Consider the following 27,242-nt stretch of genomic DNA (forward strand, 5'->3'; position numbering starts at 1 on the left):
CTCGAATTAAGCTCCAGATCAAATAAGATTTGTGGGAACTAAAATCCTTCTAGTTAGGTCTCTGGCCAGCTTCCCTTACAGCAGATGGCCACCAGGGGCAGCTGTGCCTCCCAGGCAGAGCACTGGACTTGGAGTCCATCTGCAAAGAGGGGTGAACAGTACTCTTTCCTGTGTGGTGGTGTAAAAAAGGAAAGGAGACTGTTTGCCAAACTGCCTTCTTTGGTGACCCATTATTAAGTGGATACAAAGGAAAGGGACCATTACCACTGATAGTTTAAGATGCTCACAGCTCATCCGCAGGGGTGCTCCTTGGGAAGTGCCAGACCTCTTACCCAGAACCTCTTCAAGACCACAGGGACACAAGGCCCAGGACTATCCCAGAGGCCCCCAAAAGCCACCCCAAGCCCAGCAAGGGGGCTACATTCTCCCCCCACAGGGAGATGGTCCCTCTGAGGGCACCCTCCCTTAGGCAGAGAGCCCCAGGTGCTAACCTGCTACCTTAGGAGCCCTCCCCCAGCCAGAGCCTAAGATGAGCTCCCCTCACCTCATCTGGAAGTGGTGTTGGCCTTGGAGATCCCCACGGAGTTTGGGGGACAGGTAATCAGGGCTGCTTTTTGCTTTCTTTCATTTACTCAGAATTCCCCAGCCCAGAGACCAAGGAGAGAGGAACCGCTAACCTGGCCGCTGGCCCAGTGAGGACACTGGCCTTCCCTCTGACACTCACAGGAGGACCCCTCACCCATCCTGGGATGCACTCAGAGCCCTGAGTCCTGGCCTGGACTCAGCATTGTTGTCCTGTAGACTTCACTTAATGAACTGCACTGACTCGCCAATGGAAGAAAAACCACCCTTTATTCCCCTCTTGGCTTCCTGCGTCTCTGGGATGAGCTAGGTGATTGACCAGGTAGGCTGCCAGTTCAAAGGTCTCAGACAAGCAGCAAACTCCAGCACCTGGCCTATCTCCATACTTCAGGACGAGAAGGGGCCTGAGGCAGTCTGCCCGGCCAGCCCAAGGCAGCAAGGAAGCCAATGATAATGGCTAATGCAATACACACAATTTCATTACTAATGTGAAAATTGATTCTAACTCATGGAGAAAGAAAGGGAAAATATGCTTGGAATGTTAAGTCCCAAGGATTTGGAATGGCTGAATGTGCCTGCCCTTGGGGAGTGAGCCTTTTATGAGGTGGACCTCGTGGTGGGGAATCAGACTTCTGCCCGGGGTGGACTGGGGTGGGGGGTGGGGGTGCCACCTGGACACTGTCTAATTCCCTTACAAACACCTGCCTGTGACCAACTGCTGGGCTCCATTCTTTCTTCCCAGGGAGGGACAACTCCAAAAACATGCCCTCTCCCCACTGACCTGGTGCCAAACCTGTCCGGGAAAGCAGGCCCACCCTGGAGACAGGTGCGCATCGGAGGGATGCGCGGGGCGTCAGAGACTGCGGGTGGCGTCGGATGCTGGCTTCTTCCTATCTCTACAGAAAGGCTTCTGCCCTCATTACAGCTGTGTGCTATATGAAAGTCTGTGGCGGTGACACGACAACACGCTTGCCTGTTTATGAAAGCTAAATAATTAAGACAAGGTTTTTATTTCAACATTGGCCTTGGCCATACATCACAAACTTGCTCTGTGGTTTTCCTTGCCGTGTGACACGTAAATGTGTTTCCCTGCCCTCCCTACCCTGGGTCCATCCCCTCACTAAGAAAAATCCACTCAAAGGCTTGTTTGTCCGAGCTGTTTGTAGAACAAGTGAGTCTGCATTCCAACCTGTACACAGAAGAACGTATATTTATTCTACAACAGATTCACTCATCCATTATTGAGCGCCTACTTTGTGCATGGCAGGGGGCCAAGGTGGAAGCTGTAACTAGAGGAAGGCAGCTCCTCGGCGTGGTGGGGGGGTAGCTCCCAAATGCCCATCCACTATGTGTATGTGTGCACACGAATAATGTGCATATATACATATACATACCTGAGACGTGGTGTACAAAGAGTCTGGAAACCAGAGAAGAAGGAATGATTAATTCTGCCCCCGGGGCTTGGAAAGAACTTCCAGGAGGCCTTTGCTTCTGCTTCCAGTAGGATTCCCCCAGACAGTACAGAAGCTGCTCTGGTGAGATCCCAGAGACCTCATTTGTACACACTCGTCGGCCTTGTCTTCATGCCCAGTAAACAGCACTGCCACATCCCTATCAAGGACAGTGCCTATCCTGAAGCTTGCTAGACGGCTAGGGCCCTACAGCATTTGCACTTCTCCAGCTAGGTGCTTCACCCCACTGCCCACAACCCATATTTCCGCCTGCTTTCCATTCCCCCCACTTCTAAAGAATCCATTAGCCAGGTCGGGAGAGGCTGATGGAAGGGTGGGGAAAATAGGGAGGTGGGGGGGCCTGTAAGTTCACTGGTGGGACCAAGAGTAAGGGAGAGTGACACAAAAGAGTTAGGCTCTTTCCCTCAGCCACACCGCAAAGCTTCAAATGTCCGAAGCGGCCACTCTGCATCTTCTCTCCCACCTTCCTGCAGCCCCTTGCCATTTTGCCGGCCTGCTCCTGGGCGCACTGTGGCTTTTACCAACGTGTCTCAGAGGGAGACTCTCCGGTCTGGGCACAGCACACCCCAGAGGATGCTCTCATGAGGTGCAGGGTGGGGCACATGCCCCTCGGCTGACCACGTGGTGCTTGCGGTCAGCCCCATGGCCAAGTCCTCCGCCCTGGACAACGCCAAGCCAGGCCTCCCCATCCTGTGTTCATGCAATTGATTTTGTTAAAAAATCTATATGCAGGAGTTCTCATTTGCTCGTGGCTAATTCCATCTTCTTTGGTTTGGGCCCATCGTCCTGCCTATCGATCATTCTCCATGCTGATCATGTCAGCCAGTGGGGGCAGCTCCTTTCCTGGCCAGCCTGCTGCCATGTGTGAATTTGATAGTCTCTCTCCCCCTCCAAGACATCGACAAATATGTCACCAGGACGGGCCCAAGGATGACACCCTTGGCACCAGAGACCTACAGGAAGGACTCAGTTAGCATTCATCACACAAATACATGAGCAACTGAATGAATAAACAGATGAGAGTGAGTTTTCTCTAGGTCCACCCTGGTCTTTCATCAATGCCCTGCGTCTGACTCTTCAGCCAGCTATGAATCCACCTGTCTCTACCACATGGCAGTTTACTGCTCTTCCTTCCCCCCCTTTTTTTTCATAGCTTTCCATCTTATCTCTAAAGACACCATCAAGACATGGTTTAAGGCTCCCTGAAATGAAGACACCCATGTCTAAGATATTTAAACACTATAAGCTTTTGGGGAAAAAAAAGAAAAAGGGAGGGACGCCTGGGTGGCTCAGTCTGTTAAGCGGCTGCCTTCGGCTCGGGTCATGATCTCAGGGTCCTGGGATCAAGTCCCGCATCAGGCTCCCTGCTCAGCGGGGAGTCTGCTTCTCCCTCTCCCTGTCGCTCTCCCTGCTTGTGCTCTCCCTCTCTCTGTGTGTCAAATAAATATATAAAACCTTAAAAAAAAAAAAACTTAAAAAAAAAGAAAAGAAAAGAAAAAGAAAGGGAGATAGGTTTGACCTGGCTTGTTCTCCACAAACTGCTGCCAACTCTGGTGAGCACCTCTTTATTTGCCCAGAGCTCCAAAACCATCTGCTTCATAAACTCTTTCAAAACGTTGGAGGAAAATGGCATAACACTTATTGCTTTATAATATTTTTAAATCTACCTTTCCCTTCTTTGTGAAAACATCTGCCCATCTGCAGACTTCCGGCACCCCTCGCCCTCTCCACAATTTCTCAGCACGATGCTTCCAGAATCCCATTTACAATCTTTCACGGCTCTCCTAAGAATGACTTTACGGTCACCTTTGTTTGTCCTGGTCTCAGACTTAGCCCTGGCTTTGGCCCACCAAGGCAGAAATGCAGCCCTGTGGGCAGGACGAGCCAGCCGAGCTCACTAACACCGTATTCACGTACGCTCATGCCTACCACCGAAAAATTAAAACCATGCCCGCTGATTTGAAGGCAGGTTATAGCGTCATCCTCGTATGCTAAGGACCACTCATTATGTATGAGCAAGGGATGAACAGGAGGGGCGATGCAAATGTGAGCATATGTGCATGGATGTGTATATAAAAAATTCAGCATGCATTGAGTTCCTGCTGTAATAATCATAGTTAATATTTTATATCACTTTGCTCAGGTACTAAGTGCTCCATATATTTTATTCGTTTAATCCCCACTATGGCCCGAGAGGTGAGCACTGTGATTATCCCCACTTTACAGCAAACAAGCATGCAGCTGTGAGCGGGAGAGCTGGGCTGGGGACCCGCGAGAGTCTGGGCTCCCAACCACTGTCGCCTCTTGTTTGGTATGTTTCCCTGCATCAGCGAGACCCCATCCCAAGCCTTCCACTGCATTTCCTCCAGCCCACAGCATGCATCACATTCTTTACACCCACATACGCCTTATTATTCTGTGAACATTCCGTGTCTTTTTACACCACTTGGCCTCATGCTACTGGCTCTGCCTGGAATATCCTATCTCCTCTTGCCCATTCAGAAAACTCCTATTCATCCTTCAAAGCCTAGTTCAATGCCGTCTTCTCTGTGAATCCTGTCCTAGTCTCACCCCAGGTGGAATGGTCTTTTCCCTCCTTCCCGGTCCTACAGCAAGCTGTTTGTACTACACTATAGCAAGACCATCTCCATCAGGCTTTATAGTGGAAGATTCTGGAGCAAAGATTACTGTAAGAGCTGACAAAGATAGCAAGACTGGGGGTGCCCGGGTGGCTCAGTCAGTTAAGTGTCTGTCTTTGGCTCAGGTCATGATGGATCCCAGGGTCCTGGAGTTGAGCCCCACATTGGGCTCCCTGCTCAGAGGGGAGCCTGCTTCTCCCTCTCCCCCTGCCCCTCCCCCTAGCTCACTCTCTCTCTCTCTCTCCTTCAAATAAACAAATAAAACCTTTTTTTAAAAAATTTAAGGGAAAAAAAAATAAAAAAATAAATAAAAAATTTAAGGGACACCTGGGTGGCTCAGTGGTTGAGCATCTGCCTTTGGCTCAGGGCGTGGTCCTGGGATCGAGTCCTGCATTGGGCTCCCCCGAGGAGCCTGCTTCTCCCTCTGCCTGTGTCTCTGCCTCTTTCTGTGTCTCTCATGAATAAATAAATAAAATCTTAAAAAAAGTTTTAAAATAGCAAGAATGAACTTTGCAAGTTATTGGAGGCTGTTACTCATTAATTCATTCAAAAAATATTTATTTAATACCTACTGTATACCAGGCACTATTCTTGATCCGGGGGATAGGACAGTGAACAAACACAGCCATTCCCCCCTCATGGAGCTTACATTCTAGTGAGGGGAGATATATGATAAGTAAAATAGGTAAAATAAATAGCATATTAGCAGGCATCGAGTACTGTGGGGAGGAGTCAGGAGGGAGGGAGAGCAGAGGGGAGTGACAGGGATGTTTTGCCATTGGATCCTACTCTAAAACTTGTTCTCTGCTGCCACTAGAAGATGCCAACCTGAGGGCCAACCAGCAGGTGATCCTTGAGCGAGCCACTGAACTTGGACAGAACTTCAGGGAAAATGCAGGGCCCCTCAGCAGCCTCCCTTCCACCTCTAGCAGTGCTGACAGGGAGCCAAGACCATCCCGCTCACCTGAGGGGGTAGATGCCGATGAGAAAGAACATCTGAGGGCACAGCTAGAGCGGACACCTGTCCACAGCAATCGCACCTGAGTTACACCAGCCACGCATCCTGTGGCCTGGGTCAGCCCCAAAACATGTCCAAGAGCAGAGACAAAGTGCCTGACAGGGAACAGAGAGGGACTCTCAATGCCGAGCCCTGTCCTAGACGAGGGCCCGAGACAGTCCTGGGATGCAGGCTGGCCCCTGGACTCAGCATTCAGCTCCGAAGCCAGAACAGTGGGTGCGGCTGAGGTTCCAAGACCCGTGGCCATGCCTGACCAGGTGCTTCCCTCCTGGGCTCCCCCACATGCCTCTCCTGCCTCCCCAGGTCAGCCCAGTGTGGCCGTACCACACCCCAACCTTGCCCACGTGGTAAGAGGGTCCCCTCGTTGTCCCTCTTAGCAGCCAAGTGACAGCACAGACATGCTTTTCCAAATGTGCCTTTGGCTGCCCACCTGTGGCCTCCGGCTCATGCGGAGCCTGGCCCCTGGGGCTGCCCAGCTCCTGGTCACTGTTTCTTCTTTCCCCAAACCAGCACCGACTCTAGGACTTTCCCCTGTGCCCCTGAGCACATCTGCCTCAGTGGCTCAGACTCCCTCCCAGGCTCACCTCTTCATTCTCCTGGCCCTGGCCCCTGGCCCACTCCCCCTCTTCCAAGCAGGGTCTCACCTGCCTGACGGGTCTGAAATCCATGGCCAACTGCTGCATTAAGTGTGACCCAGAGCCCTCTCTCCTCCCTCTGGTCCCCATTGAGGGGAAGCCCCTCCTGCCCGCAGCCCTCCAGACCCTTCACTCTGGCTCTTTTCTGACGTGTGTGCTGGATGGAGCTGGCACAGACCAGCTCACAAGACTTCCCAACTCTGCCTTCAGTGACGGTGCACGGGTAGCTTAAAATGGACTGTGGCAAGAGTGTTCACACCTTGGCAAGAGTGTTCACACCGTGGCAGGCGTGTTCACACCTTGGCAAGAGTGTTCCACCGTGGCAGGAGTGTTCACACCATGGCATTCAGTAAACAGCATGTGTCGGGGTTTCCCCCCACAAGAGCCCTTTGTCAAACACTGACCAGCTCACCAGGGAAGCAAACTCTTCTAGAATGACCAACTGTCTCAATTTGCCCGGGACCATCCCAGGTTTAGTCCGAGTCCAGGAAGCCCCTGAGTCCCGGGCAGCACAATGGCTGGTCACCCTCATCTCTCTACCTCCGCTGATCTTTCTCCGTCAGTAACCAGCGTGGTCAGGCCTCTCAGGCTGGAGAAGCCCTCCCTGGAACCTCTGCCCCTGCCCCAGGCTTTTCCTGGTCTCTCCTGTCCTCCCAGCCAGGCTGTGGAGGCCACCTGTCACAAGTCCTTTGCTGTCCTGTCCAACACTGTTCCCCTCCTGGAACCTCCCAGCCCAGTCTTCTACCTGGAAGGTCACCAAGGACCCCTGGGTTCCCAAATCCCTAAGCACTGTTTGCTCTTGCCCTACTTACTGTACCTTTCAACAGCATTCCCCAGGGGTCCCTCCCTCACATCCACCCAGCTTCTGAGACACCTTTCTCTCCCAGCAGTCCTTCTACCTCTGTCTACTTCTGGCCTTTTGTTGACTCAAGCTCTCCAAGCGGACAGTCCCCAGAGCTTGTCACTGGCCCCCCTCTCTTCTCACATTAAATGTCTTTCAAGAGGAGTTCATTCAAACCCCTGTGGCCCCTCTCGCTCCAGTTCCCAAATCTGTACCCCAGCCCCAGCCTGTCTCCTGGGTTCTGGGTGGGCGTATTCAGCTGCTCACCAGACATCACCATGTGGACATCACCACGGTCACTTCAAATCACTTCAAATCTAGTCTAAAACAAAGCTGAGTCCATCATCATCTACTAGACCATCCACTAGACCACGCAGTCCTGCCCCATATGCCCCGCCCTGGTCAATGACTCCCAGCTGCCCCAAAGGAAGAATCTGAGAATAACCAGTGTTGGCGAGGATGTGGAGCAAAGGGACCCCTCGTGCACTGCTGGTGGGCGTGCAAGCTGGTGCAGCCACTGTGGAAAGCACTATGGAGTGTCCTCAGAAAAATCAAAAAGAGAACTATCATATTATCCCATAATCCCACCTCTGGATATTTATCCGACGAAAACGAGAACATTATACCGAAGACCTAGCTGCACCCCCATGTTCATCGGGCATTACTTACAACAGCCAAGACATGGAAACAGTCAAAGTGTCCACCGACAGATGAGTGAATAAAGAAGATGTGGTGCAGGGACACCTGGGTGGCTCAGTGGTTGAGCATCTGCCTTCGGCTCAGGTCATGATCCCAGGGTCCTAGGATCAAGTCCCATATCGGGCTCCCCGCGAGGAGCCTGCTTCTCCCTCTGCCTGTGTCTCTGCCTCTCTCTCTCTCATGAGTAAATAAATAAAATCTTAAAAAAAAAAAAAAGATGTGGTATATACACAACAGAATATTATTTAGCTACAAAAAAAAAAAAAACAAAAAAAACAAGGAAATCCTGCCATCTGCAACAACACGGACAGAGCTTGAAAGCGTTATGCTAAATGAAATAAGTCAGAGAAAGACAGGTACTATACGATCTGACTTCTGTGTGGAATCTAAAAAAAATAAAGATAAAACCCAAACCCAAAATCCAAATTCACAGAAAAAGAGATCAGCTTGTGGTTACCAGAGATGGGGAGGAGGGAGAGGGATCTTAGAAGGTGGTCGACAGGTACAAACTTCCAGTTACGGGGTGAATATGTCCTGGAGCGTCGTGTACGACGTGATGACCATAGTTACCATGGCTAGAGGAGACACGAGGAAGCCACTGAGAGTTCTCATCACAAGGAGATTTTTTTTTCTTTAACCTTTTTTTAAAGATTTTATTTATTTATTCATGAGAGACAGAGAGGGAGAGACACAGAGGGAGAAGCAGGGAGCCTGATGTGGGACTCAATCCCAGGACCCGGGGATCAAGACCTGAGCCAAAGGCAGATGCTCAACCACTGAGCCACCCAGGTGTCCCTGCTTTTGCCTTTTTTGTATCTGTGCATCTTTTTCTTTTGATTATATTCTATCCATCAGATGCTAATTAAATTCGTAAATCATTCCACGGGGCACGGAAGCCAAAGCATCACGCTGGAGCCGGGCAGCTTAAACTTGCACCGCGACGTATGTCAATTATGTCTCAGTAGAACTGGGGAGAAGCAGCCACTCCGTCCTGGATGGGGTAACTGCTCGGAGGAACTTCTGCAGCTAATGAGCCTTGCGGTTGCAGTGAGAGGGCTCGGAGGATGAAGTACCGGAAGGCTTTCTTTTTCACCCTGTGTGGTTTTCCCATGCATCTTTTCCACGTGGGGGAAACAGTGCTATTAAATAACGCCAGGGAGTCGGCGGTGGCTCAGCTTCCAGGTGTCAGCGTTAGGCCCATGCCCCAGGTGAGCCTCCTCGTCGGGGGCAGACCCAGCACGCGGCGGCTACCCACGTTCCTTCTCGTCTTAGGGAAGGTGAGTGTGAGGCCTCTCTGTGATCCCCAAAGATATTTCCCATCAATTTGGAAGCTGTAACAGGTAATACTTTGGCTTTTGACAAGACTTTATCTGGTTGAGATTTACTCATGTATTTTACAAAAATAAAGCTTTGTAACCTCTGGTTAAAAAAACAAAGAATCTGAGAATCCTCTCAACACCTGCCTTTCACCCACCTGCCCTCACCCACACACAGTCGACCCCGAGGTGTCCCGTCTCCTCTGTGCTCCCCGCGCCTCCCCGCCTTCGCCAGCACCCAGCCTCTGCCCAGGGTCACCGCCAGGCCCGGTTACTGCTCTCTGTGCCCGCGGCCTGGGTCACGACCATCCATCCTCCATCCCTTACTTCTAGAAATAACTTCTAGAGGGCGATTACTTCTAGAAATAAACTTCACCAAGCTACTGTTCTGTTTAAAGCATCTCCGTGGCTCTCTGCAGCTTTCAGGATACGGTTTCAACTTTTCAGTTCATTTAAGACACTCCATAATCTGGCTCTACCGGGATCCCCCCGAGGTCACCAACCCTCTGGCACAACATCCTGGGGCCAGACAACAGCCATGAAGCAGCTGAAGGAAGCAGCACCCCTGAATCGGAGGCCTGTGTTCCTATCTCTGGGCCCCTACCAAGGACATGTGGGATCCAGGATCTGTCTCCTCAGAGATTAAAGATGTTACTAGTGGGACGCCCGGGTGGCTCAGTCGGCTAAGTGTCCACCTTCAGCCCAGGTTGTGACCCCAGGACCCATCAAGCTCCCTGCTCAGCAGGGCATCTGCTTCTCCCTCTCTTTCTGCAGTTCCCCCAGCTTGTACTCTCTGGTGCACTCTCTCTATCCAATAAATAAATAAGATCTTTTTTTTTAATAAATAAGATCTTTAAAAAAACAAATATTTAGGATGCTACTGGCATCTGCGTGTAGGATTTCTGCAGGTACAAACTAGATAATCCAAGGAAAGTCTCTAGCCACTGCCCAGGCTTAGTGCGTGGTGATTAGCCCCTTGCCTTATTCCTGGCCTCCTCTCCCTCGGGCTCTGGTCCAGCCATCGCACACTGTTCCCTCTGCCTAAGATGCCTCTGACCTTTTCTTTGCCAGACTAACTCTCACCTGTCCTCTGAAGTCAGCTCAAGCCGTATTGCAGGTATTGCTCCTCCTCCAGGAAGGCCTCCCTGCTGCCCACATCTGATTTCGACATCCTCTCTGTGTCCCCCCGGCTCTCTGCCGTGGCCACCCCTCAGCACATCACGCCGCGCTGTTATCCACCCGCCTCCCCGTCTTCACTCCAAAAATGCTGAAGTCAGGAATCTGTTCCCTGAGAGCTGAACACAGGGCCTGGTACAAAGTGGATGCCTTGTCGCCTGGGTCTCCAGATACTTGAGAGAACTCCAGTTGAGGAATGAGTCATGTGAATCCACTTGGGAGGGACAAGTGGCTACAGGGAGGCCGAAGCTGGTGCCAGAAAACAAAAGATGCTCATTATGAAGCCAGCGAAATGAAACCAAGGTTCGGGGGTGCAGGGGAGGAGCCCACATTAGAGCGAGAGAAACGAGGCAGGCAAGCAAGCGGACCATCGAAGCAGTCGACTGAGACTCAGAAGGGAAGGACACATTAAATCAAACCTCTGACAGGCAATCGATGGACATTCAATTAGCAGTTACAATATTACTAATTTACACAAAATGTCTAAACAATACCCTTTCCCCCTCCGGCAAGATCTTGATGCAATGCTTCCCAGCAGGTGGGACGTTCCCTGCTCACCCCACAGGGCAACTGTGCCCACCCCAGGGCAGACCCCACAGGGTGGGGCAGCCAGACCGGAAAGATCCTGGGGGTAAAGGGTGGCCCTGAGCAGCTGCACAGAGCTGGGGCCGGGCCGGGGCGAGGATGCTCAGAGCAGGTGGCCGGGTCACGTCTGGAACTGGAGAGGAACAACCAGAGACTCCAAGAATCAGAACCAGGCGGGCACCTGAGTGGCCACAGACCCTGGCTGGGCCTTCGGAAGTCCTGCTCCTCGCAGCCCACGGCACGCGGAAGGCAAAACACCTGCCAGGTGCGCCGAAGTCCAGCTTCACCCCCAGGGCATCCAGAGACAGGGCAGGACTCAGGTCTCCATTGGGGGGCACCGGGGAGAGAAAGGGAAGACACTCACTCCACAGGGACACCCCAAGGTCACGGACACAGCCCTCGGCATGACATCCTTGGACCAGAACCTGGAGGGAGGAGGGTGCTGAAGGAGCCAGGCAGAGGTCAATTCTAACTGTGACCTTGGGTAGGCCCCTCCCTGCCCCGGGCCTCAGTTTCCTGCTCCAGTAAAATGGGATCACACTGGTGCCCACCTCGAGGGGGGGTGAGTTGGACAGCATGTGGGCAGAGCGCCCAGTCCGGCACGCCGGTGACGCTGGGTGCCTAAGCACCAAGTGGGGCAGGACTACAGAGCAGGTGCATGAGGTGGGGCATGAGGTGGGCGCATGAGTGGGTGCTGGGGCAGTTAGGGGCAGGGAATGGGGGTTGGCGGGGGGAGAAAATGCTATTCCCCTTCAGATACGGACTAAGCTGTCGCAAGCACTACCTACACACACAAATCCCAAGTCCCCTCACATGCTCTAAGCCCTGCAGCAGCCCAGCCTTCAGCAAAGTGATTTCCTGAGGAGAGTGTGAGCGCGGCCTTCAGACCCCGGAAGGCCCGCCGGGTCCCTGCTGCTGACACAGCCCTGTTTTCCCTCTTGATCCCACGATGGCCCAGGCAGGTCCCATCATTCCTACTTTATAGATCAGGAAACTAAGTCACAAACAGGTTAAATGATTTGCTCCAAGTCGCACAGTAGCGGGTCTTGTCTTTTCTTTCTTTTTTTTTTATTTAAAGATTTTATTTAGGGATCCCTGGGTGGCCCAGTGGTTTGGCACCTGCCTTTGGCCCAGGACACGATCCTGGAGACCCGGGATCGAATCCCACATCGGGCTCCCGGTGCATGGAGCCTGCTTCTCCCTCTACCTGTGTCTCTGTCCCTCTCTCTCTCTCTCTCTGTGTGTGACTATCATAATTAATTAATTAATTAATTAAAGATTTTATTTACGAGAGAGAGAGAGAGAGAGGCAGAGACACATGCAGAGGGAGAAGCAGGCTCCATGCAGGGAGCCCAATGTGGGAATCGATCCCGGGACCCCGGGGTCACACCCTGAGCCTAAGGCCGATGCTCAACCACTGAGCCACCCAGATCTTGTCTTTCTTAAATTATATTTTGCTTCCAGCCCACGATGCTCCTGAGACACAAGTGGGACCAGTGAATCACAGGGCTGGGGGTGCTGCTGCTGCAGAGGAGAGGGATCTAACGATCAGACCTGTCCTCACCCCAGAGGGCTAAGTACCCCAGAGGCCCCTCAGCACCCCAGGGCCCTCTCTCCCTCTTCCCACACTCTCAGACATCATGGGGCCTACGGTACGTCCCTCCGTCTGTCTGAGACACTCCTTAGATCTCTGCCCTGCCTGGAAGACCTCAGCCAGCCCTCCCAGCGCAGGGGTCAGAGGTGGAGGCACCCGCGGGATCACAGGCACAGGACCTTGCGGCAGGTGACTTTCCCACTCACGGATTTTAAGCCCAGAGGATTGAAATGGATATTTGGGATGTAGGCACCCCGCCTGGAGACGCCGCCACCATGACAAATGCTCTCCGACAAACGTTAACAGGCAGATGAATGACTTCCCGGACTGGACAGGCAGTGGAGGGCTGCCCCCAGCAACAGTCCTTCCCGCCCCCCACCCAGCCAGGAGCCTGCAGGAGCTGAGTCCCCCCGTCACTCCTCTCCATGAAATATCCTTCCCCGCATCCTCTTCCCACAGGCCATCGACCAATTCATTTGCTCACCATTATTTTTAAAACTCAAATTTTATTAGCAGTGGAGCATGAGTAATAAATACTAATACACTGTTTGCACTTGAATTAGCCCTGCATGTCCTGGGACCACAGGGCCATTTGTCAAAGCCAGATTTCCCCCTCCCACCTGCACTTTGTGGTCGGGACACAGGCCCTTCCAAGGTCACTGACTCCCAGGCGGCCAAGTGAGAACGGGGGCGCTCTGAGGACTCGCACTTGGGGCTCCCTGATTCCTTAGGCAGGGCACTGGGCTGCCTAGAAGGAAGGGCAGCTAGGGCAGAGAATTCCAGAAGAACCGGATCCCAGCTCTGCTGCCTACCAGGCAAGAGCCAGGATGCAAGCATGTCCGCGTAACCACTCTGAACTTGTTTCCTCATCTGTAAAATCGGTCAGTAACACTCACTCCACCCCACCCAGGGGTGCTGGGAGTCTTCAATGGACAAGCTGGATATGAAAGCACCAAAAAGCAAACGTGCCCACAGTGAGGATGGTGGCTGTGGGGTGCATGAGGCAGGAAGGCTTCTCTCTACCAAGAACTGTAAGATAACCTGAATTACCCTCCCCTGGTTCCATGGAAGGATAAATGAAGGCAGCACCTTTCCCGGCCCCCTCCCCACTCCCTCAGGGGTCTTAGACACCTGACATCCAGGCATTTCTGGGGAACACAATTACCCCGCATCTGTGCGCAGCTGCCAGGATCTCGGCACGGAGCAGAAAAAACGTGGTCGCCGGTGCCCAGGCTGGGCTTTCGACGCCTGCCTCTAGCAGCTGTCTTGGGGCTCAGACTCAGCTGGGCACGGACGGGGACCACCCTTCCGACACAAGCGGGCAGAGCAACTGGGCTCCCGGAGCAGCAGCTCTGGAACTCTGCTCCTCACTTTGGTGCTCAACGGCCTCACCCCTTCCCACAATCATTCAGCGAGATCCTCCCGCGTGCCGGGCTCTGTGCTGGAGCCTGTGGCACAGAAGTGGCCGTGGCAGCCCAATCCGATCCCTGGCTCCCTGGCTCCCCAGAGCTCAGGACCCAGCTGGGGAGCCCAAGCCTTGAACAGGCAGTTCGGAGGCCGTGTGGGGTTGTGCTCCAAAGGGAAGGCGTGTTGGAGGCTGCGAGCACACAAGACGAGCCTCATTCGGGCTACAGGAGGCAGCAGCAGGGGGCTGCCTGGATGAGGAATCCAGATGCAGGAGTGAAGCAAGAGAAGGAGGCGGGGTGGAGGAAGGGGTTCCAAGCAGGGTAAACAGCACACGCAAACATCCTGAGGCACAGAGCCAAAGCTCCCCGGGGAGCCAGAGTCAGCTAGCTGCGCTAGATGGGCAGCTGCTAAAAGGAGGGCACCCCAGGGGAAGGGCCTGGTGCTCCCTGCCTGCAGCCAGCCTCCCAATGCCCTGGACAGACACCTAAGACAAAATCAAGCGTAAACACCCAGAACTTGCCGAGGTACTCACTCTCCTCACTGTGTCTTCCCAAGGACCGGGATGTAACGGGAGGGGGCCAAAGGGATGAATCAGGGCAGGCCTCCAGGAGGAGGTGAGCGGGCTCTCCCCCTGCCCCGTAAAGAAGCTGTCTGCTCTCCCACACCCCGAATGAAGCCACCAGGCCCTCTTTTTCTCCATCTGATTGGAAACCTTGGACCACAGTAAGGCTTTATCTGTTTTGCCAGTTGCATATAAACGCGAGCACAATGCCACCTCTCTCCCACCAGACAAGGCCGCACGTCAGGTGGCTTAGTTTGAGGGGCGCTGCCTCGCTTAGCCAAATAATCCAGGCAACAGAAGCACCTGACTTCCCATCTCACCCCCAGGCCCAGCCCAGGGGAGGACGCCAAGACGCCATGCCCTGGCTCCTCGGGACCAGCAGGGAGGCCTCCCTGAAGACGCAAATCCCCCACCTGGCCTGGCGAAACAGTGGGGGAACTCGCATTATGCAGAGCAGCTCCCTCCGGCCTTGGACTGGTTCTCCCTCTCTCACCTGGCAGGGGTCTGCCCTGGAGGGTTTCAGGGCAGCACAGCACCATCTGCCCCCTTGGGGCCTCCATGCAGCCCCCTGGGGGACCCTCGCCGAGCAGAGCAGACTCACTGTTCCCCAGACGCCCTCCTTCTGGCTCCTGCTTCCCACTTAATTCCATTCTGGAGGCATCTCCAGATTGGGAGCAGCACTGCGGCCCCACTGCACATCCCCCTGCGAGCGGCAGGGCCCGGCAGGAGCCTGGCAGGTCAGCGTGGCAAAGGCAGTGCAGGCGGGAGGTTCACCCCCAGTTAGCGGAGTTGGGGGGGTGGTTAGGGCAGCACTGGCGGCCTTCAGACACCTGGCCCGTGCCCACCTCCGCCACAGGATGGCTGTGTGACGCTGGGCAGTGTGTGTCCCTTCCCTGAGCCTTGTAAAAGGGGTTTGTTGTAAGGACTACCTGAGAAAAGGTATGAAGGCCATTCCAGGCCTCCTCTTCGACATTCTATCAAGTGACCGGACTCGAGCCATTAGAACCACTTGAAAAACTTTCAAAAGGGAAGTATCCCGCAGGTAGTGGAAAGTGCACGTACGCGGAGAGCACAGTGCATTTCCCACATAATCTGCTCCCAGGTGGAGACACAGCATTGCCAGCACTCTGGAGGGCCCCTCCTCCCCTTCCGAGGGTAACTCCTAGCCTGACTTCCATTCCCAAAGATGACCTTGCCTGTTCTTGAATCTTATATAAAGTCACACGGCATCTACCGAAAGCACCTGATGATTTAAGATGCGCTTTTACAGATGTTACCAACCTGCTCCTCCCCAAGCCCTGTGAGAAGAGGCTCTTTCCATCCCCGTTTTCTCTCAGAGCGGAGGCTGCAGGTACGCGAACTCCCATGTCCAAGGCTGCACGGTAAGTAAAGAGCCAGGGACTCGTGTTGCCAGGAAGCCCCCTCTTCCAGGAAGCTTCTGTGGACTGCTCAGGGGAGAGGCACCAGCCTGTCCTGCTCTGCCCGTGTCAACCTGGACACTGAGTCTTACAGCCCAGCCAACCTGGGGTGGACCTGGCAGGTGTGTGTGGGGGTTTGTGGGACGCCTCTGCTTGTGTCTTCTCCGCATGCCTCTGAGGTCACAGCTCCCGGAGAGCAGGGCCTGCATTCCACACCCTGCCCAGGATGGATGGGGCTGGCTAGAAGCTGGGGAGGCCCCAGTGGGAGGGGGAGCAGTGGGGCAGGGCACTGGCTCCCTCGGTTTGATAAGAGGCTCCGTGGGAGTCCGAGAGGCACGAGACAAGAACAAACCAGGGGTCAGGGGAACCCCAACCTGTAATCCTGAACCTTGATTCTTCAAGCCATGTGACCCTGGGCCAGCTACCTCCACTCTCTGAGTAATCTCCTTATCTGTAAAATGAGATGCTTGGCCTAAATCTCTTCTGACAAGTTCATCAGGCCCCGTGCCCGCGGCAGACACAAGTCGAACCAGGCCCCGTCCCAGGAGCCCTCACTCGGCCCCAGAGCCCTCTGTAGGTACTACCACCAATCAGCAGAGAGGGGCTCGGGGAAACGCAGCAGACACGCTGACCATGGCCAGCAGCAGGTAGCCAGAGCCACCGAGGCTCTGCTTCCACATGTAGCTCCTGATCGTGCCCCAGAAATGCCTCCTCTCATCCCCTAGATCCTGGGCCCCTTTTCCTGGTCCCCACACAAGGGCAGCCTCTTCCTGGGCTCTGCGCCAGCACCCCCACCCTCCCATGCAGCAAATGCCACTTGCCAGTAAATGAATTCCAGGGTGGGTGCACACGGTCCCAGGTCACACGGGGTGTCTGGAGGAGCTCAGGCCCTTGTTCCCAGAGCCCCCTCCTGACCCTCAGGAGCAAGAGCACCCCCTCCGATCTCGAAGTCAGAGCTCCCCACCTGTGTGTACCACTGCTGCTCTCACTCAGACACCCCTGTCCAGCCCCCCTCCCTGACCCTCAGGCCAGGCTCAGCTGGGTTTGAGGATGGCATGCAGTGCCTGGGACCAAGGTCCAGGGAGACCCAGGGTTGCTGTTTGTACAGGTCACATGAACACCACGATCCTGGGAGAAAATGTCTTTTGAGATCCACACAGCTGACTCTTCAGCCACACATGTCTGTGAGTTAAAGCGGCCCATCGAGCTTTCCAGAGCCAATGCTCGTCATTAGCCTAGAGCTCCCCGATCTGTGGCCTCTGCAGACAAGGAGCTCATGAAAGCAGCCATCTGTTCCCCAGATATTTATTGAGCACCTACTACATGCTGGGCCGTCCTAGTTGCTGGGGCTCTGATGCTGAGGAGCAGACAGAGTCCCTGCACCAGGGAGCCGTGTCTCATGCGGGGGGGGGTGGGGGGGGGGGGACACATGACCTCTGCTGACCTCCCAGGGGCACCAGTGTGGTGGACCCTCCCAGAGGTGAGCCAGGTGAGCCGCTCAAGTTCCCCCGCTGGGGGCCGGAGCTGAACAGAGACATCTACTGGCTCCTTAGAGCAGCACAGGCCACGGTGCAGAAGCCAGGGACACGGAGAAAGGGCCATGCTGTGGTTCCTGTACCCCGGGCCCCTGGAGCACCCCCTCCTTCCTGCATCAGATGGAACTAATACCCCTCACGGGGCAGGGCTGCCATGGGGTCCCGCGATGACACGGGGCAAGGGACACAGCGAGACACAAGAGCGCCAGGAACACGGCACAAAGGTCGGCTCCGTCGCAGCTCCTCAGGTGCCAGGCCAAGCGTCCCCGGCTACCCCCTCCCCAAGGAGGAGCAGAGGGGACCAGAGAGGTGCCAGCCCAGCCGCCTGCCTGGTCAGCCTCGCGCTGCTGGAAATGCACTTTCTCCGCTGACTCCCCGCTACCTGCATGGCCCAGTGGCCTTGTTACTTCTAATCTGCACCCCACCTGGCAGGCCTCATGTTCCAGCCTATTTACTTTGGACTCTGGCAGGACTCTCACTTTTCAAAGGAGAAGGGGATGGTGCTATTTTAGCTCAAATGCACTGGTGCGCTTTCTCCATCTAATTGCCCACTCTGTACTACGAGATTTGGGTCATCTGAACTTTCTGGTCCTCTTGGGGGGAGGGGGGAGTGTCTGCAGCATCCCCTAGCCTGGCAGGAGCTCCAAGGACCAAGGTGGTCACCTCGGTCCTCAGCCCCCTGCCCCCAGGACCCGAGGCCCAGGGCATCTGACAGACTCAATATCTGCACGCGTATCGTGTAAGGGGCCGGGCCTGGGCTGCACCCACCCAGTGCCACTCTGTGGCCATGCCTGGCACCCCAGAGGCCCTCAGGAAACGTGCCCTGGGAATGGATGTGTGGCCACCGTCCGCATAGCCCTGTGGCCAAGGATCAGGCCACTACCCGCCCATGAGTCCCAGCCTTGGACATTTCTCTGGGCTCCCCCATCATCTTCCCAGCCAGAGGATTCGATTTGGGGAAAAGAGTCTTGGACAGAAACCCAGTTAGGAAGAGCCTGAATCCTGGCTTTGCTTCTGCTCACAGCCCGAGGACTGGAACAGGAAGGAAGGTGGAAGCGCCTCGTGGGGTTCCAAGGAGGGGTGCAGAACGTGGCCCCATGAAGAGTAGATTTGGCTCAGTTTAAGGGAAAACCTTCTGGTATTTTTTGAAGAAAATCCCTAGCATTTCCTGGGCACCTTCTGGATGCCAGACAGCATGCTGGGTGTTCTCACATGCTCCCTGGTTTGCAGCTGCCTCATGAGTGGTCAAGAGCATGGCCCCGAGGGCCAAATCCATGTCCTGGCTCGACCACTTACTAGCGTGTCACCTTGAGCAAGCTACGCGACCTCTCTGGGCCTCAGTTCACTCACAGGGTTGGTTGTCGGTAGATCAACTTAATAGGTATAAAGTATCTAGAACATAATCAGTGCTCAATAATGTCAGCTTTCAGAAGACGGGGGGGGGGGGGGGGGGGGGGGGGTGGAGAGAGGCGGCAGCCGGGGCTGGATAACCAGCCCGCGGAGATTGTGTCTGCAGATGAGAGCGCGTCAGGTAGGCTGCTGAACGAACGCGCTCAGGTCCCTTCCAGGAACAAGACTCTATGTTTCATTTCCCTCCCTGGGTTTCTGTTTTCCCAGCAATGAAACTGGCATTATCATTTCTGGACAAATACTGTTTTACTCTGCGTACTATTCTCAGCCTTGGGAAGAGCAGGTGTGCCCAAGGACCACTGCCTCCACTGTCTGCACGGGCCGGGGGTGACCTTCAGAAGGCACCAGGTGTGTGGACGGAGCCCCGGGCGGGGGGCAGGAGTCCTGGATCCTGATCCAACCTCCCCACCGAGTAACACTGGTTCCCAGCTAGTCGCTGAAATCCCGAGAGTCTGGGGTGATAATTCCTAGCTGCCCACTCCACCTCTGACAGAGATCCTGGGGGCAGGCGCAGAACCGCTGAGAAGATACGTGATACCCACCAGGAAGTGGCATTAGCAGCTTCGGCAGAAGGGCTGACTGTCAGGTGGAAGGTCAGGAGCAGCGAACAGCTGGAAACCACCCCCAGGAAAGGACTCCAGAGGGGCCTTCTGGACCCCCCGACGCCCAGTCTAGTCTTCTCTGCCCTGAAAGAGTCTCTGCTGCCTCTGGAATGAGATGCCCAAATTCCTCCCCTGTCACCCACCTTACTGGGGATGTTCTGTGTGACCTTATGAGCTGAATCAGGCCAGGGAGGATGCTGGAAAGATCAATAAACACAACTGTGACAGGAGCGCTCTATCAGATTTCTTCCAATGATACCCCGTCATGCTTCTGAGAGTCCAAGACCCCAGCGAGATCCCCCTCTGATGAGGGGGGGATGCTGTGACCTCGAGGGGCCACGTGTCATCTGAGCTCCACCAATCCTCAAACTTTTCATGTCATGGGAGAGTCCCATCCGTGGCTCACGATGCTGCCTTGTTCTGGCTTTCACCCCAGGCCCACCGATGGCCTCTGTGCTGGCAAAGACTGGCACATGACTCAGGGCCCACACAGGAGCTCTGATGAGGGTGGTCTTTGACCGCTTCTCCAACATTGCCAGGGACCTCTCACTCCGGGAGGTCAAAGAAATCAGGCCAAGGCACCAGAGTGTAGGGAAGATCCATGCCCCCTCCATGCCTGGCCTCCTTGCCTATGAGACGAGGACTAGGAGGGCGAGGGAGCCCGAGGGGGAGCTAGGAAGTCAGGGGACAATCAGTGGATATTTCACATACACACACACGTGTGCACACATGTGCATGCACCCACACAGGCACACAGAAATCTCTAACACCTAGTTTGAAATCAGACAGCCTGAGGGGCATCTGGCTGGCTCAGGTGGCAGGGCATGTGACTCTTGAGCTCAGGGTCGTGAGTTTGAGCCCCACGATGGGGACAGAGTTCATTTAATAAAAAGAAAAAAAATTTTCTTTTAAATCAGACCACCTGGGTGCAAATCCCAACTCTGCTTCTTACCAGCTACGAGACTCTGGGCTAATGCATTAGCTACCCCAAATCTCAGCCTCCACGCCTGTGAAATGGGTATAACAGTACCCTAAGTAGTGCCTAAAACAACCACAGCACCCTAAATAGTATCTGAAAGCTTAAGGTTAGTAAGGGGAGGAACTAAGATACTATATGGAAAGCCGTTTGCATCATGCTCAGCACCCAACAGGCATTGGGAAAATATTAGCTATTATTATTGCCATCAGTATTGTTGCGTCAACTAGTCTTTCTCCCTAACAAATACTGACTGAGGCCCGGGACGTGAGCCTCCTGCCAGACACAAAACCACCGGCTGCCTTCCTGATCCCGAGGAGCTCCCAGTCTAAGCGCCTTAAAGAATTAAGATGGTTTTCCTGCTTAGTGCCGATCGGATCCGGTTTGGATGCCGAGATGGGACCAAATGGTCTCCTGACGTCTGTCCTGCCTTGCTGCCCCTCTGGATCCTGTGTGGACGGCCACTGAGCCCACCAAGAGGGACATGGGGGGGATCCTGGAGGCCAGCCTGATGCCGCAGCTCGGCCACGGCCCACCCTGTAACTGGGACCAAGGCCCAGAGGGTCGCACCCAGTTCCCTCCTCTCACCGGCCCGCCAGGGACGTGGCTCTGTAGCGGCTCAACTGCACCAGGAGAGACTGCAAGGGTGGAAACGCAATGGTACTTGTCACAGCAGCAAATGTGATCATTCACTGGGCGCCCCATGCACCTGCTGAGATTTACTTTGGTCACTATTAGGCCCCGTAGGTCCCTGCCCAACAGCTGGAAGGGCCGGGATTTGAACCCCGTGCGATCTGAGCCAGGGGGCTGGCGACTACATCACACAGCCTCCGGCCGGGGGGACAGGGATGTCGCACTCCGGCCACCCGGAAAGACAGAGACTCCTGAAACCCCCAGTCTCCCTCCGGAGGAGCCTCCAGGCTGCAGGGCAGCAAAAGCACCCCACTGTCCCCCCATGTGCAGCCATCCTCCACGGCTTCGGAAAATCTTTTTTATTAAGTGCGCCTTGTAGCCAGCCTCTCACTTACACATCTTAACCTCCTCTGGGCTATTGATTTCTCATTCTATTAAATCCTCTTTAACTCCAGCCCTCAAACTTCAATTCGAAACATGTGTTTCCTCCCGCCGCTGGGACACCCCCATTCTGGGCATGGCGCCCCCGGCTTGCACCCCCTGCCAGGGAGCCTGCCCACGATTCTGTCCCTGAGGTCGAGGGACTTACAGGCCTGAGACTATGGAGATTACCAAGAGTAAACTGAGGCAGCCAGAAGTAGCCCGGATTCTGACAGGTGGGGAGGGCAGGGGGAGCCCCGGGACACCCGGTTCCTGGAAGCCGGGGTCCACGCAGGCTCCCGGTCCCCTCCTCACCTGCCAGGATCCACTAGGAATCTCTCTCTGTAACAAACATTTATTGAACATCACTTGGGGCCACTTCAGTGAGACAAATATTTACTTAGCACCCACTCCGTGCGTGGCACTGGGGTCCCCCGGAAGGACAGCTGGGCTCGGGACCCCTGAAGGCCACAGGCCCGGGAGCAGCTTCAGCGCGACAGCCACTGCTGGTCGCACAAGACTCTCAGCTGGTCCGCAGGCTCCCGGGCTCCATCCCCAAATGCTCCCGGCGGCGCCTCGCAGCAGGTCTGCGAACACAGCCCTCAGCCCTCCCCGAGGCCCACTTCCCCTTCTGGCTTCCCTATTTCTGAAGTGGCACCACCATCCTGCGAGCCTCCGGGGCTCCAAATCTCAAAGTTCTCTGCGACACTTCCTGCTCCCTCCTCTGCTGTTCCCAATCTGTCCGCACATTCTGCTGTTCCTTGGAAATGCCACTCAAACGCACCCCCCATCCTTCTGCCCGCACCCCCAGCCCTCAAGGCCTCGCCGGGCACTTGCCCATCGCCCAGGATCCTCCCCACCCCCCCAGACCCTGATGCATCAACCTGGACCTCCCCTCCTTGGCTTCGAGGTCCCCTTGAACTTGTTAGTTCCGCCCTAACCCCCCCTCCCGCCCACCCTTACCTCCCCCCCCCCAGGGCCCACTCGCCACCAGGCAGACAAGACCCCGGTCACCCAGCCTTCAAGCTGTCTCTGTCCCCGACTCCGTCTGGGCAGCTCTCCTTGCGGGAAGGCCCTTCCTCCTCCTCACTGAGCTCCAGCCCCACCTGACCGCCAGGGCCCACGTGGCCAGAGCACATCCACACACCCTTCCTGCTCCCATGCGGCCTGTCCCCCCGGGCTCCCCACCCAAACCCTAAACCTGCCTCGCTGGCCCTGCCTCTCTGACGTGCTCACACCTACCCCATCCCTGCTGAAGTGGGGAGTTGTTCAAAGAAAACCTGTCTCAAATATTTTCTTAAGGCGCCTCCCACTGCCCTTTCTGGGCCCACGTATAGGGGAAGGAAGTGGGGTTCTGGAGTGCTCCCTGGACTATGGCACGGCTCAGAGGAACCCCCTCTGGCCCCCTTTCCTCGTCTGTAAAAACAGAGGTGGGGTGACTCTGAAATGAGCAGAGCGCACAGTCAATACAGCGTTAGATTCCCTCCTTCCTTCCCACGGTTTACCTGGGCTGGTACCGTGGCATAAACTGCTTTTTCGTGTTGGATTTGTTAAATGTAAGGCAGACCCTATTTTATGTAACCAAATGTCATCAGCAAGCAACAACGATTCCTTACATCCCTACTGTAAGCAGGGGCCAACGTATGGGTGTCGAAAGACAGTGCACGCTCGGTGAGGAGCCGAGGACTGAAAATTCAGGCACCAGGGAAAGGTCTTTCTCCTCAAGGGACCTGCCTTCTGGGTGGGGAGACAAACAGGGACAAAGAAACAGCAACAGCAGGTAGGAGATGGTGGCGTGAGAGGACCCTACCTGCAGGTGCCCTGCGGGGACCCACAAACCACAACCCCCCCCCACATATGGTCATGCTGATAGCAAGCCTTTCAGGCAGGTGAGACTGTCCCCATTTTATGGGTGAGACAGGTGAGGCCCAGAGAGGTTACGCAATTTGTTCAAAGTCACTCAGAGAGTGACACCAGGATAGGAAGCCAGACCTGCCTGAGACTTGGTGGCTGAAGCTGCCACCAGGTCCTGCAGAGGGTGACGGGCTGGGGCGCGGGGAGGGCTTCCCGGGCTGCCCCTTGAAGGCTGGCAAAGTGTAAGTGGGCAGAAAAGAGGAGGAAGGGGAAGGATGAGGGCCCAGCGCGTCAGGTGCCCAGAGTGAGAGCGGGTCAAGGATGGGTCCCAAGGCAGAAGGCGGGGCCGTGCAAGCAGAAGGCCATCAAGTCCAAGCTACCACCCGGGACCGTGTCCAGGAGCCAGGGGCGCCACGGAGGCTCGGGAGACCTGGTCACACATTACCAAAGCCATCTTCTGTAGGGAAGCAGGTGGGGCAGCAGGTGCCTGGAAACTGAGCCCGCGGGGAGGAGGCTGCGATACCACCACCCCCACCACCACCCCCAGGCCCTGAGCTGCTAAAGCCCCACATGGGACAGTGGCAGTGTGCAAGGAAAGCTCGGGCCGGGCACCAGAAGCGCCCAAAAGAACTGAGGTCTGAAGAGATAAGGCGCCGAGGAGTGGGATGAGGGAGACAGAGGAAGAAGGCGGAACCAAGGTCTCTGTGGTATCCGGACAGTGCCTGGGAGAACCTGGAACTCCCTGCGAGGGACAGTCAAGAGGAACCACCTGTCTGGGGCAGGGATCGCGGGACATCCACAGGGGCTGGTGGGACATCCAGGGGGCTAGGAGGACATCCACGAGGCTGGTGGGACATCCAGAGTGCTGGGGGGACATGCAGGGGGCTGGGGGGGGGCATCCAGGGGGCTGGAGGGACATGCAGGGGGCTGGGGGGACATGCAGAGGGCTGGGGGGCATCCAGGGGGCTGGGGGGACATGCAGGGGGTGGGGGGCATCCAGGGGGCTGGGGGGGCATCCACGGGGCTGGGGGGACATGCAGGGGGCTGGGGGACATCCAGGGGGCTGGGGGGAAAATGCAGGGGGCTGGTGGGACATGCAGAGGGGGCTGAGGGGCATCCAGGGGGCTGGGGGGACATCCAGAGGACTGGGGGGACATGCAGAGGGCTGGGGGGCATCCAGGGGGCTGCGGGGACATCCAGAGGGCTGGGGGGGGGCATCCAGGGGGCTGGGGGGACATGCAGGGGGCTGGGGGGACATGCAGGGGGTGGGGGGCATCCAGGGGGCTGCGGGGGCATCCAGGGGGTTGGGGGAACATGCAGGGGGCTGGGGGGCATCCAGGGGCCTGGGGGGACATCCAGAGGGCTGGAGGGACATGCAGAGGGTTGGGAGACATCCACGGAGCTGGAGCGGCCAGTCTAGGGACTGTGAATGCGGAGCCAAGAATTAGCCTGATCTAAGACGTGGGACGCCAGCGGGCCCCCCCCCCCCCCCCCCCCCCCCCCCCGCCCCAGCCCGGGGAGGGGAAAGCGTGGAGCCGACCCAGAGAACGGGAAGATGAACCGAAGCATGGGCCGGGGAGAGCGGGGGCCGGACGGCAGGGACCTTAACAAGCAACAGGTAGCAGCACCGGAGCACTGGGCCCGGAGTCCAGAGGCCTCCCGCGCGGCTGCCGAGCCTTGGACACTGAGCTCTCGGCGCCCGGGGGTCTGGGGGTCAGTGACGCCTCCTTACGGGGTGATGGTGCAGACGAAACGCTCGTAGGGCCCTGGTGGAGATCAGATGAAGTAATTCTCCTAAAAAGCATTTGGAAAGCTGCGCGCTCGTCACACGCATAAGGGATTCGTACTCGCACAAGTAACAGGAGAGGCTTCCTCCCCACACGCTCCCGCCGCTCCGGCGCGCCCCGCCCGCCCCTACTCGCCCCTATTCCCGCCGCACAGGACGGCTCCTCGGCCCTTCTTCCTTCCCTCCGTCTGGATGTGGCTCGGACCCCCTCTCCAGGAGCCCCGCGTCACCCCTGGGGGTCCCGCTTCCCTCCCTCTCTGCCCAAGTTCCCTCTGCGTCCTCCCATCCTCGGGGAGGGCAGCCAGACCCAGGCGCAGACCCAGGCTCTGGAAAGAACTTTTGGTGCTGCCCGAAATGTCAGCGACGATCAGGACGCCTGGGGGGAAGGGGGGGGCGGGAGCAAGACAGGCCAGCGTGTCCCCCCCGTGGCGGTGGCAGCCCCTGGCCCTTCCCCATCGGCCTCCCTCGGGTCCCAGGTGGCGGGCGGAGGAGGCCCAGGGGACGGGGCCAGCCAGGTGGCAGGAGCCCGGTGGGCGAGCCCGGCCACAGCTCCCCGCGGGAAGCTGGCTCCGCAAGAAATGAACAAAATACGGAAAATTAAACAAACCCAGACACTGTAATGTGTGCATATTAGATTAACTCTCCAAAGGGTCGCGACCTTGAGGAACACATCCGGCCAGTGAGGAAAATAATAAACCTGATTAATGATGAGGCACGGGCTGCAGCTTCAGCAAACCCCGCCGGCCCCACGAGGCCCCGCGGAGTTCCTGGGGCTTCCTTCCCGGGGGCGGGGGGGGGAGGCGCGCGGCACGGCGGACCTCCCCGGGCCCTCAGGGCGGGTCCCCCGAGCGCAGACACGGGGGAGGGGGGAGGGCGGAGGGGGGAGGGCGGAGGGAGGGCGGAGCGAAGTGCCACCAGGCTGCTCCCGCCGCCCACTGCCCGCCCGGCGGCCTCCATCCCGGGGACACCACGCTGCTTGCAGGTGCTCCCGGAAGCGTCCCTGTCACCCCGGTGCCCCGCGGGGAGCCGAAGTGAGGGTGGCCCGTGTGCCCGCGGCCGGGCCGGTCCTGGGGCGCTCGGCGTGGTCCCGAGGGGCCGGGCCGGGCCCGGAGCGCCCCCCTCCCGCCAGGCACCCCAGGCCCCTGGGAGACATGCCCAGGAGAGCCGCTGGAGGGAGGCAGGGAGGTGGCACCTCGTGGCACCGCCAGACAACAGCGCCGGGAGGAAGATGGCAGCGTCAAGTGGCGACGCCGGGAGCCGCGAGCCCCAGGTCCGGCGGGGAGAGGCTGAGGCCGCAGTGCCCCGCGGCTGCCAGGCCCCCCCCCGCCCACTCGCCCCGCCCGGCCCCGCGCCCGCGCCCGCTGCTCCTCGCTCACTTTCTTCGGCTCGAGGGAGCCCGGCGGGGAGGCGGGCACAGGTGCTCCGGGCGCCCCGACCCCGACCCCGACCGCGACCCCGGCCCGGCCCCCCGCCCCGCCCCCCGCCCCCCCCGCCCCCCCCGCGCGCCCGAATGCGGGTCCCGGAGTTTCTCCGTCGCTTCCCACTCGGGTGAACTAGGGTGAGGCGGGTGGGAGCCGCGTTCGTCGGGGGAAGAGGGTCCCCTCGGGTAGGACGCGGGTGCCCGGGGCGGGGCGGGGGCGGCGGACCCGGAGGACCCGGAGGACCCGCAGGACCCGCAGGACCCGCAGCACCGGCGGCAGCACCGGCGGCAGCACCGGGGACCGGGGAGGGCTGCGGCGGGCGGCGGGCCCGGGGAGCCGCGGGCGCAGCGCGGGGGCCAAGCGCGGGGGCCGGGGCCGGGGGCGGGGGCGGGGGCGGGCGGCGGCCCGGGGCGCGGGAGTCGGGGGCGGGCTGGGGCGCGCGGCGGGCCCCTTACCTGGGCGGCTCCGCGCTCCGGGGGCCGGGCCGGGCGGCCGGGCCGTCGCTCTCCGGTCTCCCCGCTTCCGCAGCAGCCGCGGCGGCCCCAGCGCGCTCCGCCGGCAGCCGAAGGCGGTGTGTGTCCGGCCGCGAGCGCGGGGAGCGGGGAGCGGGGAGCGGGGAGCGGGCGGCGGGAGGAGCGCGGCCGGGGCGCCGCCCGGCGGT

The 27,242-nt window shown here is 57.3% G+C and overlaps 1 protein-coding gene across 4 annotated transcripts in view; it reads right to left on the bottom strand.

Moving 5' to 3' along the window:
- Positions 1 to 27,139, bottom strand: part of GRIK4 (glutamate ionotropic receptor kainate type subunit 4) — a 422,971-nt gene extending 395,832 nt beyond the window's left edge. For 2 of the 4 annotated variants that reach the window (XM_038535885.1, XM_038535878.1), the window contains exon 1: positions 27,037 to 27,139. The gene's annotated coding sequence lies outside the window, so the exon portion shown is untranslated. Of the gene's footprint in view, positions 1 to 10,285; positions 10,436 to 27,036 lie in introns of those variants that run through there. The other 2 variants (XM_038535883.1, XM_038535881.1) reach the window with 2 other exon arrangements.
- Positions 27,140 to 27,242: the final 103 nt, after the last annotated feature.

This window comes from Canis lupus, chromosome 5 (genome assembly GCF_011100685.1).
Source record: "Canis lupus familiaris isolate Mischka breed German Shepherd chromosome 5, alternate assembly UU_Cfam_GSD_1.0, whole genome shotgun sequence".
Classification (NCBI taxonomy): Eukaryota; Metazoa; Chordata; class Mammalia; order Carnivora; family Canidae; genus Canis; species Canis lupus.